Source organism: Myzus persicae, unplaced genomic scaffold, assembly GCF_001856785.1.
Source record: "Myzus persicae strain clone G006 unplaced genomic scaffold, MPER_G0061.0, whole genome shotgun sequence".
Taxonomy (NCBI): Eukaryota; Metazoa; Arthropoda; class Insecta; order Hemiptera; family Aphididae; genus Myzus; species Myzus persicae.
In genome coordinates, this window is record NW_019103873.1 from 95,061 (window position 1) to 110,025 (window position 14,965).

Genomic DNA, 14,965 nt, shown 5'->3' on the forward strand with positions numbered 1-14,965 from the left:
AATTGCAAAGAAACTTAAATGTTAGATTGTTATGAAATGTAAAATAAATAAGTACCACAGATTTCTCTGAAACAAGTGGTTTTTTGAATTTCAAAACTAAATTATTGTTTAGGTATTTTACTTGTTACGAACAAATTTATGATCAATGCCAAGAAAAATTGTTTTTTAAATGTACCCAATAGCCTATATTTTTTGCTTCATAATTTAAAATATATTTCATCAAGAGAGGAATGCGAAACGAGTACTGAAATATATTGATGATTTTCAATTAATTTTTCGTTGTCATATTTTTAAGACAACTTTTACTCTTGATATCTTATGACCCTCGTGATTAGGGTAAATACTAAATAATAATGTTCTGGATTTATTGAACCTTGTAAAAAATACTCTTCAGTAAAATATAATTTCTAAAATTCTGATTTTTCTGACTACTATTGTGTTATTTTTTATTATATCTATATTTTATATGTGACTATACCAGATCAAAATTATAATTACTTTATGGCTCATAAATTCATAATAAATGTAATTACCTAAATTTTTTTTATAAAGACACTTGAAATTATATGTAATTTTGTTTGAACTTCTCAACACTCATTGTTCTTGAAAAATGTAATTAAATAAAAATGTTTATAATAAGCACTTCTTTTTCAACAGTACATTTCAAAATTAAAAACTGAAGTAATGAAGAAAATTAATTAGAAAATATTTACTATTTACAAAAAAAAAAATTCAAAAAAAATTACATTATTATTCATTTGAAGTTGAATACGTTGTTTATCTCATACACATAGGCATACTAAGTTTAAATAAAATAAAACGTTAGATTTTAGTGAAATCACAACATTATACAATATTCTGAGTTCATAAGGCTAAAACTATATCCATCCTGTGAATTATTAATTTATTCTTTTATCAACTAATCAATTACATTTGACTTAAACTAATATTCTAAGGAAAAAAACAAATCATCTTTTTCTAACTATGTATTTTTAGATTTAATATTAGAGTGTATTACAATTAATTAACTATTTTGTGTTTTTTGATTATTTGGTCTTTTTTCATTCTCTAATATTTATCGACTTATTGTTGCATTAATTTTCGAGTATTACTGTCCACACTCCACAGATAATACACCTGTTGTAAGAATAAATATTTTTCATTCACATTACCTATATGTATGTAATTTGAAGAAAATAAATTAAATTGTAATCAAAAATAGAAGTTGGTTCATGTTTGGTATATAAAAATTTCCCAATGTAAACTAAGAGTAATAATAATAATAGTCAAGGTATACTGTATAGAGTATATATTTATAAATATATATTTTTTAAGAAAAGTAGTCTTTAAAAACCGTTATGTTAAATCAGATGTAATATTGAATATATTATTTATTATAATCGGACATTTTTACAGACTTTAAATAGATAAATATTCATGACATAGGTACTTATTTTGAAAATCATCATAACCCTCGTATCTTCCAAACTCATTATTATATACTTATTCTTCTTAGTACACAAATTAAATATCTCAAATACTATTCATTCGAGTTTCAATTTAGATACATCGACATTCAAAACATTTCTAAGAATAAGAATTTGAATAAATTCATTATTAAAAGAGCTCAGTAAAATTCTTGGTAGTCTATAAACATGATAAAAAAATAAGATAAAATACTTGTAGCACAAATGTTTTTATAAATATTATAATTTATAATATTCATTTTGTAAAAGTTAAAAAAAAATGATTTAACAAAGAATGATAATATGTTGTGGAGTCATTTAAAAAATCCACAGAAACCAAATTTTTTGAACGCGAGGTCGATAAACATAAATAACTCGATAATTATCTAATAACTTAAAACTTAATTTTATCTTGCTAGATATTGATTTTAATTTTGATTACCTTAAGTATTATACTTATAACTTAAAATATTTACTATATACGAGTAGGAAAGATACTAACATAAGATATACGGTAGTTTTAAATATTATTTTACAATATCTTTTAGTTTTCCAATTACTAACTAACTATAATAAAATATGTTTAATGTAATGAAGTTAAGTCAGAAAAATTGTATTGTTTCTGTTAAGTTTTTAAATAAAAATAATGTAATACTTTTGTTTATTTTATATAAGTTAACACATAAACAATATTACGTTCTTAATCCTTTATTTATCTAAAGAAGTAATGTTGACTTTCAGTATTTATTCTATTCAAGAAGTAATTCATTATTTTTTTATTCAACAAATTCTAGCTTTCCGTCTTCTATACAAATTTAAAAAGACGCCTCATTCGCGTAAGGTTTTACAGGTCAGTAGACGCAAATGCACCACGCGTTGTATTAATAGCTGTGTACCTACTTAATATCTCATAAAAATAAAACCCGATCTTTGAAATTTTAGCTCTGAGTGTTTACGTTATTACATGTGCTCGGATTGCTTATTTCACGAAGGCGCGCGAACCTTTAAATTAACCCAAATGTTTCTCGTTGCAGTACCGGAATTCTCAGCCTTTCTGTAAACCTTTGAAAATGTGCATTCCCTGCCGACGAATATAATGCACATAGCAAGAGGAGGATAAGCAGCCGAATGGTTTTTGAATTGAATTTCTGAGTACAAAAAAAAAATGACTTACAATACCGAGTGTCCGGCTGTTTATAGGGTACCGATCTCTTGTGCAAAACTACCCAGGCATGTTATGAAAAAAAAAATGAATTAAAAGTTTAAAAAAAATACTTGAGGTAAATTCAATGGATCTCATGCCCTTTACATATTGTATGATAATATATTATATTATATTAAAAAAACGGTTCTTGATATTTTATATTATAAAGTTATACGTACCTATATTTTATTCATGATGGTATGTATAATAAAATAATAGTTTAGTGTTTAACTTAATGAAACAGGTGTTTTATTATGGTGTTATACGATTTAACAAGTCATTAATACATAATGTTATAAAAATATAAACACTTAAATAATTTTTAATTCGTGATGAAAAGATTTTTGTGACCAGATAAACTGTTTTATTTACTACAACTTAATTGACCTATACAGAAATCATAAAAAGCTGTTTTTGCATAACTTAATGAAATTGAGACTAGTTTTTTTAATTAAAATATGAAATACTCATTTTATATCAAATTTAACACGAGATATAAACATTTTAATCTGCTTTTACATTGTTTAAAAATCGTTAACGTACCAATTAAAAGCTTAAAAAAATTGAAAAGATGATGTTTATTTAAATAAGTTTAAGTTTAGCGACAGTAATAAACTATGGAAATAAATCGAATAATAATATGTAAACCACAGCATTTTACAGAATGGGCTCCATGGTGTCAGGTGGTGATAAATGTTGAGTCTAGTTGGTATTAAATGTTTAGTTAAATTACTCAATGTCTCGAAAAAAAGAGCAATCAAGTTGGTCAAATGAAAATGAATTAAGTAAAACGTTCAAAGATTTATAACACATACATTTTCTGAAAAGTCTTTGACGAAGCTTTTTCATTTTTTTTTAATTACGATTTCTCTATCCTATATAGACCACCAAGATTGTCTTTTCATTTTCTTTTTTTTTTATATAAAATACAATTAAAACAGTGAACTTAGGAGATCTAGGTATACATATATCGACATCTTTCGATTGCTGTATTATAATGAGTACGATATATTTAACTATAATCCATAGCAATAATGAACCCTTCATATTTTAAACGTATAAAAGTTATCAAATATAATATCTTTAAAATAAACAAGTATTTTCGTGTAAACTAATTCAATTATGTACTTAATATTATCCACTGATACAGCCAATATAAAAAAATATGTAATATTACGATGCTGGCGGATTTAAATAATCAATAAATATAATAAAAAATATATATAAATTATATATTTATAATACACTACCTATGTATATGCAGCGTCGATTCAAAATAAATTAATTTTGATGATTAATTAAAATCGAACTACGGGGTTTTTATGCGTAAGTTGTAGTGGGTTTAGTCAGTAAGTTGTACGCGCGTACATCCAATTAAAATTAAAAATCGAAACTAAAATAAATACCAATCTAACGGTATCATTATTCTTAATTTATTTATTTCGGTCTAAGAGATGACTTCGTATATACTTCTCTAGATCAATATTAATTATCACAAAATAATAGCTCTGCGGCAGATATTACTGTATATACCTACGTCTTACACAGTGCAGATGTACGCTGCATATCATATTATTATCATGTGGGTACGTCAATGCCGTTTTCGATAAAATAAAAAAATACGATGTACGAGCGGTATCTAAATTATTATTATCGCTACCACCGTGAAACCGCTTTCGGCGTGCGAGTGTAATACCGCTGACGTGACGGCGAGAGTGACGGGCGGCGACGACATAAATCTCCAGCTGTTGCCGTTAAAAGCCGAAGTTCATAAATCGCTTGACACAATAACTATTTGGCTAGGCCTGACCCCCGCCCCCCCCCCACCACCCTATCCACCACCCTATCCACCACCACTTCCGGCCACCGTCGGAAGTGGTATAGTAGTAGCAGTAATATAGACGGCGGACAACATTATAGAGAACTGGCACGTCAGCCCATTCGGCCGCGTCATGTGCGCATGTTAAACATCATAATTGATTGCCTCGGCGAGCAGCGTGCACGCGACGGGCCGAATAAATAATAGAGCGGGCGCGAAACGTAAAAAGTCATGACTGTCGAAATAATACGCGTAGAATATGTCCACGTCGGCGTGGAAATTGCTGATTTCGAACATATATATTATACCTGCTCGAAGTCGGGATATAGTTCTGGCAATGGATTCGAAAAAGGCGCGGAAGTGGAGACATCAATTTTGTCACGCGTGCCGCTTATACAATACAAATTACGGGAAGGTCTCGACGATTGTTTTTGAAAAAAGACCCCGAGCGTGTATATTATGTACTTATATGTATACTCACATGATTTTTAAAAAAAAGTACGGATTTCCGATGAAATCTCGTGGGTCAGATAAAAATATTAGAGCGCTGCAATAGTCAACATTTTATGAAAATTAATGATAAACGATTTCACAATGTCATGAAAAGCAAGAAAAATAAGTAGATATACTTATTTTAAATATTTGAACACAAGCCCGTTCGCTTTTTCTTTTGTGATTTAATATTATTCAATGATAAAAATATTTAATTCTAATAAAATAAGTAATTACCTATATTATTCAGTTCGCTCTTAATATATTTATTTGTAATAAAGATTTTTAATTGTAAGTATTAATGTACTATAGTTGTTACATGTTTCATATACACAATTCTATTAAGAAGACAATACCTATAATATATAATTATGTGTAAAATCTTTCTTCAGAAAGTCGTGAGTATACCTTATCATATCTGTATGCAATGGCAATTTTTTTGTGAAAAATCGAGTCCGATATTTTTTCTATTATAATTATTAATGTATAGGTGAAGGATATATGTGAGCCAAAGAAATCGGATAAAAATCACGGTTACGAGGGTGACACATTCCACATCCCTTTAGATGACTATCACTACCCACCAAATACCAATATACCATTATTATTATTGTTATTCGCAGCAGTTTTGGTCGACAGACTGCAAAGCGGACATTTGGGTAGTGAACAATTTTCTCGGTAAGTCGTTGAGAACGGGATATCTAGCCTCTGGGATTTTTTGGGGGGGGAGGGGAGAGGGGGAGTTTCTAGTCAACTGATGACATATGATGTGGATGTCGCGCGGACACGTCAGTCGGTAATAATATTATAATTTATTACATTCACAAACCGTCTCTCGTATCCCAATATCGACCGGCACATCATCGGAGTGAATCCAGTGACTTTAATAATTGATTGTACAGGGCGATTCGTGTCACTTGACAGTTGATGATAATACAAAACTCCACATTATGTTATAAATTATAAATTATAATATACTGCGGTGCTTAATGCGCGGCTGCTCTGTTAGTGAAATTTGCATTGTTGTGCTTTTATAATATAGCCGTTGCCATCAGCGGTCTAAACATTAAAACTTTTACCTGTTGCCGCCAAACGGGTAGGTAGGTGTAGACGTAGTGGGTGTGAGTGACAGAGTGATAGGGGTGAGCGGGAAAGAGCGACGATAAGAGAATGAGGGTGATCTAGGGGAGAGGGCGAAAGCTCTTGGCCGCTTTAGGTTTGCCGCCGTTAAATACGTGGCCCGACGGAATTAAATTAATCAAATCCTGCGGGTCAAACACCCGCGACCTGTTGTGAGCTCGACGAGGTTATTCAATGCGCGTTTCTGAGACTACCTATACAACCTTCTTTTTTTTATCGTATTACTCCCTAATCGATATTAGTGTACGGTCATTATAGATAATTATAGTGTTGTGAACCAAACTCTATTATGGTATACGACCATAAAATTAACATATATACACCACATTAAATATTCGAATGATTGCCGGGGCGTAACGAGAAAACCGATACATTTTTTTGTTGGATCGAATGTCTATATATTAATAATGATGACAACAGCGAATAAATGAGGTATTAAAATAACGCATGCCTATAGTTATGCTGGCATAAATGTAATATAAAAAAATGATATCCAAGAAATAACACACAGCCAGAAATGTAAATTTGGCAAGTATAACTGCATATTGGTTCTACAAGTTTAACAATTATTACAAAGATGAAAGAATATAGACATTAAACATTATATAGAAAAATTAAAAACATTTATGACATTTCGTGATTTAGATAGTATCTTTTAATTCTTCTAAAAAAGTGTCATAAAAAAATTGTTCATTATCATGTTGCATGATTTTGGATTGTTTTGAACCACGATATCTCGTTAAGACAGAATAATGTGTTATTTTCAATTGAATCCAAACAAATTTATTTAAGTTGTCGTTTATTAAGTTTTTAAAGGTAGGTTAACTTATATGATTAGATTTTTAATCAATGTACTCATTAATCTAGCTTACATGAACGTTATAATTTCATAAAACAAATTCGAATCATTGAAAAAAAATTAAATATTAAACATTTGATATTATTTATAGTTTTGGAACCCTAGCTCATAATAAACGGATTAAAATAAATCATATTATTTATTACAAACGAAATATAATTAACTGAAGTGTCCTTGATGCAATATCTTGTATTTTAAACTATTCGTATTGAATAACGTTTCATATTATAGACGTATTTTAAGGAATTCTATAAGTAGAAATAACATAATGACATTCATATCATTCCTTTAACTTTCAAGCTCTCGTCGAACAATTTCCATTCAGTACACTCCATAACATATCATCCCAGTTCTCGTGTATCCTCAACAACCCAGCCATCTGTGACATAATAACACATCTCATCTTTCAAATTATCACTGCCGTGCACTATTGTCATTTTTTAAATCTCCATACCTTAAATATCTAAAATATATTCTGCAACCAACAAAAAAGTATCATGTTCCATATATTATAATATTCTTTGAACATAGACATTCAGTCTATATACAATTTAATTTTTGTTAATATGCAACTTTGTTTTGCATATCATTTATATTTTCCAAATTAATGTTGTTTTGTACATTTCAATTTAATATTTTTATTTCTAAAACCCATACATGCAATACAAAGATTAAATAAAAAAACATAATGCGACATCCAGAGGGCAACGAAACGATCAAAAGTATTCGCGCTTTATATTTTACCACGGAAGTTTATCGGAATAAAATAATTATAGCTCAAAAATATATTTTAGTTTACGATTATGTATTATATCATGAATTTTATATTTTAATATCGCCTTACTTTAAAAAACGTAAATAGTGTCTTAAAACAATACACATAGTAAAAGTAATGATCATATTAATTTTTATTATTATTAGTGAATATTAAATAAATACCTATACAAAATTACCTCATTATAGATCCACGTTTAGTCGTGTTAACGTTTAAAATTATTGAAAAGGGTTTTAATTTTTGCTTAAAATAAAACAACAACTATACAATACAAAATTGTCGATATTTAATGATACCTGAATAATCCAATATAGACACCTACTTAAATCGTAATATTTAAATTGATAAACTGTAAAAAAAAAATTAATTTGTTTAAATGTTCAGTCTATATTTCAGTCACTTCAATTCGTCAATATGTTTTCTATATACTGTGTAAACACATATTTCAATTATACCTACACGTATATATTCTATATATATATATTATAACACTGTATAATATATATGTTATTAATTTTAATACACCCGTTATTATAAAATAATAGTCATCATTCTAGCGATTTTAAATTAGTGTTTGTTTTTATTTATAGTTACAGCCCTTGTTATTGTACCGGGCATAAACGTACGTATAGATCATGAGGGGTTTTCATGAATGTTATAATAAAGGTAAATATTGAACTATTGTTATTTTGACAATACATGTCATTCAATATCAAGTGCACGGCTAATCATCAACAAGTGTTAACGGTAATCGGTTTAAATTTGTATAATATTATTATTTAGTATTCAGTATATTATTACGAGTTATCGGTTTTAGCTTTATACCTACTTTTCCACCACAGAAACGGAAAGCAATTTCCAATATAAATGTATTATTGATATTGCATGCATAATTTATTTATTCTATTGATTGCCAATTATTAATTGTACGCATGTCTTAAATGTTATAATAATCGATGTAAATACGAGTGAATATAAATTGTAATTCGAAACCAAATTCTATCATTCAGAACACATCAGCAGCTGTTACATGTAAATTCAAAAGACAACTCATTGTTCGGTAGTAATGAGGAAATAATACAATTTTAAATATGAAATCATTCTTGAACTAATATAGTTTTGTTATAATATTTTCTTGCTATGTGTTTTGGTGGCCCGTTTGATAAATGTGTCTTAAAGTTTTCAGAAATTACAATAATACTTTCGAATAAAACATTTTGTATTATATTACTGAAAAATAATTAAATTAAAAATAACAATCATAAAATAAGAAATTGTATTTTACATGTAGATCTTCCATCAGTATTATAATATTTCATATTTTTTATAGAAAAATACTTAAAAGTCAAAATAGTATTTGCGTATGACTAACAACGCACATCGCTAAACGGTTTTAAAATACTGTAATGTATGTTCTAAGTAATATATAACAAGCTAATTTGGTTTCATTTTGACATGTTTAAAATAAACAACGGCTTGTTAAATAAATCAGTATACATGCATATTGTTTATTGTTTATAAAATTGTCATAGACATATATAATTTATTGCCGTATTTAAAAATCTTTTCAGTTCTTTTTTTATTTTAGTTAATAATTATATGTTATACAATCCACGCCATATTATTCAGAAAAAAATTATGTCTGGCGAGGATGTTTCAATAAACAGCGCACTGTAAAAAACCATCTCACCATTCTCAGTTTTCACTCCAACGACATTTGCATAGTAAATATGTTTAAATGTAATCAAATTATTGTGATTCGTCTGCACTCCTAAGCATGTACAATTTAAGTTTATGTTAAGTAGGTAGTTCAAAAGAACTTTTTTAGTGTCTTTGTTCCCCAGCTGAATCGATTCACGTCTATAATAGGTGTTTTATTCAATGTGTGTACCTACAATATGTGCGTTCAATATTGGATGGTTTATTCAATTTTCATGATTTACAATGATTTTGATAAATTAAGGGGATACATAAAATGGAATCAATAAATACATTTTAATACCTCGTTGAAAGTGTAGGAAACTTTTGGTGAAACTTCCTTAAATTCTTTAAAAATACTCTGTAATTATATTTCAATTAAATATAGCTTTAGCTTCTATATTTTAATTCAATGAAAACGCATTTAGTGTTAAGTGAATTTTTTTTACAGTTAAAGAGGGAGATCCTTTTATGAAACCTCCACAGTACGTAATGCTTGATCTAACCACTTTTCCAAAGCTATTCTGTAATCGTAATTTCAATGCTATGACTTTTTCCATCCCTTGTTGCCCGTTAGCTTAAACGACCAATAACGTGATTAATTAATAATATTATGTACATTCATTTTTATGTAGTGTAAACATTTTAAGCGATCACAATTAATATTTTTTTATCTTTTATCTTAAATGCATTATGAAAAAAAATTATAGTTATTGTAACTAAGAACTTATACCTGGAAAAAATTTAATTTTTAGACTAAAAATGTTTATGATATAATGTACGAGTATAACGATTATAGATTCTGAACGGAGAGAGCAATTTATAAGATTTAAGCTATTATTTTATTTAACTTGGCTGTTTGAAAAGATTTAACATTAGTAACGTATTATAACCAACTTGGAAATAATTCCATATTGAAAATACTGATACTTGAGTTTTATTCAAAATACTCCTTTTGAGAAACTGACACGACTTATTTAACGGTTCTCTTAAATTATATTTTAGATAACTGCTACTGTGACTTTTGTAATGTGCAATAATTTAAATTTAAATTAACCTAAAAAGGAATTCTGATCTTAAATGGATCATAATAAAATAGTAATTAAATTAAAATAGTTATAGTTGAATAAATTGTAAATTAGACGGTTGATCAAAATAGTAGTAGAAATAATAGTTTTGTCCGATATACGGATTCGGTTTTGAAGGAAATTCATAACAGTAAATTAAAATCGGATAATGTAATCGTATTGCAGTATTATATACGTAAAACATTATTTTTAAATGTATTCGTATAAAAAATAATAATAATAAATTGAGTTTCAATAATATTAGTATATTATTTAAAAATATGTGATATTACCATTTGACTGTCATGATTATTTAAGTACATACCATGTACTTATATTATCATACTATGTATGTAAATATTTGACAGTTAAAAATTGTTGCACCAAATACTTAATTTTATACTTAAAAATATTTTTCCGTGGTATGACAATTTATAATTACCTACTTTAAAGACGAACTTTAATTACTGTGAACTATTTAATACAATATTACACGCATTGTGTTAAATAATGTAAAAAAATCCTTTTTTCTGACAGTCAGTATAAAAATAATTCATTCATTACTTTTATCACACTATTACTCATAAATCATAATCTATAGACTCTTGACGACTAACGTTATCGTCACTCGTTCTTTCTTTCAATATAAATTCGCTAAATACATACACACGCTCGAATGTATATATAATTTTATGTTTCGCGCATAAAACATTCAATCCAAGACACATGTTATAATATGCAGATTATCCATGCTTTACAGAATAATTAGAACCGTTTCTTTCAAGTAGGTACATCTGGGGGACTCAAAAATGTTTGTTGTTATTTAAAAGTCAATATTTTATCCAGAAATACACTGTTGTTATAATAGGTACCGTATTACTTAGTAATTTTTTTCAAGAACAATATTGCTACGATATCAATTTTCTGTATAGTTATTTGTGAATTAATTGTAATAACTATTGCAGCAGTACGTCTCCAAAATAAACGACAACAATAAATAGAGAATAATATATAAATGAACTGAGAAAGTATAAAATGAAAAGTTCAGAGTTCCAGCTTAGTTGAGAACTAACTAAATAAAATTACGTGGTATTATTGTTAAATCGACTTTGGGGAACTTCGTTTCATACCCTACCAAAATAAAAACCAAAGAAGCATATCACAATATTTTTTTAATATTCAATAGAAATATTGATTTTCAAATCAAATATGTTTGAAAAAAAAATACGCCAATATTTTAGAAACATTTCCCATAATCAGGTTTATCTAATTTGTAACAAACGCAAAGTTTTAAAAGAACATTTTACAAATCTATGGTACAACTACATTCTTGACAACACAAAAGGTGAAAAGGTCAACACCAGTGAAGTGACCATCCCGTATTAAAAACAACTTCTGGTCAATCATCTGCCTCACTTGTGAAAATGTAAAGGATGTTTCACAAAACTGTTTTGTATTTGATTTTCCAAGGAAAATATTTGACGTTAAAAAAAAATTCCAAGTGACGGCCAATAAAGTTCTATACACTTGATATTAAAACACCATCTAAACATGTATGTAATACCATTGATATATTTTATAGTGCTCTACATACCAGATTTAGATTGATAGCACCAAGAGAACCTTTTTCAAATTGTAATTCCTTTTTCCTAAAAGTCAGTTTTAAAATTCATTGTATTATATTAACAAATGATTTGTTTGATAGAAAACAAATTATACAATTTTGAGTACGCTGTTTAATCAGAAAAATAAATAAAACGTAAAATGAACAATAATAGATAATAATTGAATATTACATTTTAAAATAATAAGTGATTCATAAAAATGACAATATTTAAGTTTTTGAGTCTAACTACTGAAAACGCGATACGTTTATACCATAGTAATTTATTATACTTGTTTTACATATTAAATTGGATAAGGAAATAACAATCAAAAAGTAGTGTTGACAAAACTGTGATGGAACAAGCAAGAATGGTTGTCGGCTAATTACTAAGTTAACAAAGACAACAACCACTTTCTTAATCAATTTCTCCTTATAAATTCATTTTAATACATTTTTCAATTTCTCAGTAAGTTATTTATATTTATTTTCCATTAAAATCCTTCGTTTTTAAATTATTCAAAATTAATTTTTAGATTATATGATATATTTTTTATATAATATATAGATTAATTATTTTTTGTTAATTAGTTCTATGTGCATGTCTAAATAAGGTTATAAAAATGCATATTATTCATGGATAATATATTGATCGAATACGGATTTATTAATTTAATCATTTTAACAATACAATATAACAAGTTGTTACAATATATAACTACTGTGTACATATTATATGAATTACCCTGAACAAATAAAGTATTCTTTGTTCTATATATTAATATAGTTTGAATATAATATAATACTATTTTGTTATGATTTTCTCAAACTTTAAAAAAAAAATTTCCATATGACGAACATAATAACCGTATTTTTCGTATTATTATAGCAATACAAATATTAAACGAAAATAAATAGGAAAACTGCATTCGGCCATAATATAATATAATATTATGTATATTACCGATATTAGAAGTATAGTACTAGTTAATTTGTATGATTATAATATATATTTTCTTTACAACTATTTTCTGTATAACGAGAAAAATGTCATCATAGTGCAACTACGCATATCAAAAAGTGAAATTTGTAAAATTCAAGTCACCGCCCTTTGGTTTGGTGGAATCAGATTATATAAGCCATGCGACAGTTGCAGACCGTAAAAAATAAACAAATAAAAAATAAACCATCGACATCTAGAAATGGATTTTCATTCATATTTGTACAACAATTTATTAATGTATTATACAATGCTGGTGTTGCTGCTTCACCCCTCCACCTAAAGATTTTCGCAGTCAATTTGTTTGGTTCCAATCTCGTTTCACAAACGTATTCGTGAGGTGGTGGTAAAATAACCGTTAGAAAATACAATGTGACGTTACACATAAAAATATATATTATAAATTATAATACTTAATATTATAAATTTATAACTTAACCCATACCTACATAATTGTAGAGGTGCAAAATTGAGCAAATTTCAACGGTTTACATTGTTCTAACTCTTTTTTAATATCGCGAGACGCTCGTAAAACTATTAAATGTTCGATTTTCCACCGCGACATCAATCGTCAGTCAGTGTATCATAATGAATAAAATATAATATTATTTGATGATAAACATGAGACATATTTCAATCTATCATAATAATATACAGTAAAACCTCTTTATAAAGAACCCCCTGTGAGACGGAGATTTCCTCACAGCGGAAAATAACAGAAACCGTCCCTTAACCTAACGTTAATTTGTAACATTTGTTTTCTTTATAACGAAAAAATAATTTAATACCAAACGATTCCGTTATGTTATATAGGGAGGTTTTACTGTACATGTTATATTACTAAAAAAATATAATATATATTTAATAACAAATATAATATAATATAGCAAGTGTCAATACAATAATATAAACACAGTGTAGCGCGTATTATTATTTGTTGGTTATTTATTTTTGAAAAAAACGGAGCGCGCGCGTTAGACAGGTGACGATGGCGGTGGCGGCGGGAAATAGACGTTACCTGTGCGCGGGGCCGGCGAGGGTGGTGGCGGTGGCAGTGATAACTGTTGCGCTGAGCTTGTTCTGGCTGGTGCTTCTTCCGCCGTCGGTTGTCGTACGTTACTGTCGCTGTAAAGTGTACGGTCGCCGCCGATGTCCGGAAACGCAGTTGACGCTGCTGCTTGGTGCGCTGCGGTGATCCGGTGTCGTAACGTCGCGCGCGCGCCTGTGTATTCGTGTGCGTGTGGGTGTGCGGGTACGTGTACGGGTCCGGGTATGTGTGCGCGCGCGTGTATGTGTGTGTGTGTGTGTGTGTGTGTGTGTGCGCGCGCCAAAGTCGCCGCCCGAGCAACCGTCAAGCACCGGGCAAAAGTATCGGGGGGTCTCGCGGACGCACCCCGCCTCACCCGCACGCACCTGCACCCCAACTGTCTCTCATCCCCCGTCCGCCGTCTAAATGCCTGCTACACCTCCGACCGACTCCCCGCCACCCTTGCCCCTCACCCAAGGCTTGCTCCAGAGCCACCTCACCCCCCACCCGCAACGTTTCGCGGTATGACGGCTTACGGGGCGACATCTGGTGCCGACCCTAGAAAGTAGAACTCGACTCCGCAGCCACCACCGCATTGGACGCGTACTATTTTTTTTCTACATAGGTTTGCACCTATGCCTACTCGGCCGGACTGCGGATAACCTGTTAACGCGCACTATATTATTACTATCATCATGGTCGTCCGGGGAGCCGAGTGACACCGCTGCGGCTAAACCCGGCTCGCGCGATGATATTTATTTTACGCTAATTATTTTTCTCCCCCACCACCACCATCAATTGTCCTTTTGACGGCG

General features: G+C 29.4%; 1 protein-coding gene across 1 annotated transcript in view; it reads right to left on the reverse strand.

Annotated features, from left to right (window-relative positions):
- Window positions 1–14,286, reverse strand: part of LOC111035715 (calexcitin-2) — an 84,552-nt gene extending 70,266 nt beyond the window's left edge. Inside the window, exon 1 of the mRNA XM_022317445.1 lies at window positions 14,142–14,286. The gene's annotated coding sequence lies outside the window, so the exon portion shown is untranslated. The remainder of the gene's footprint in view (window positions 1–14,141) is intronic.
- Between the last annotated feature and the right edge of the window lie 679 nt (window positions 14,287–14,965).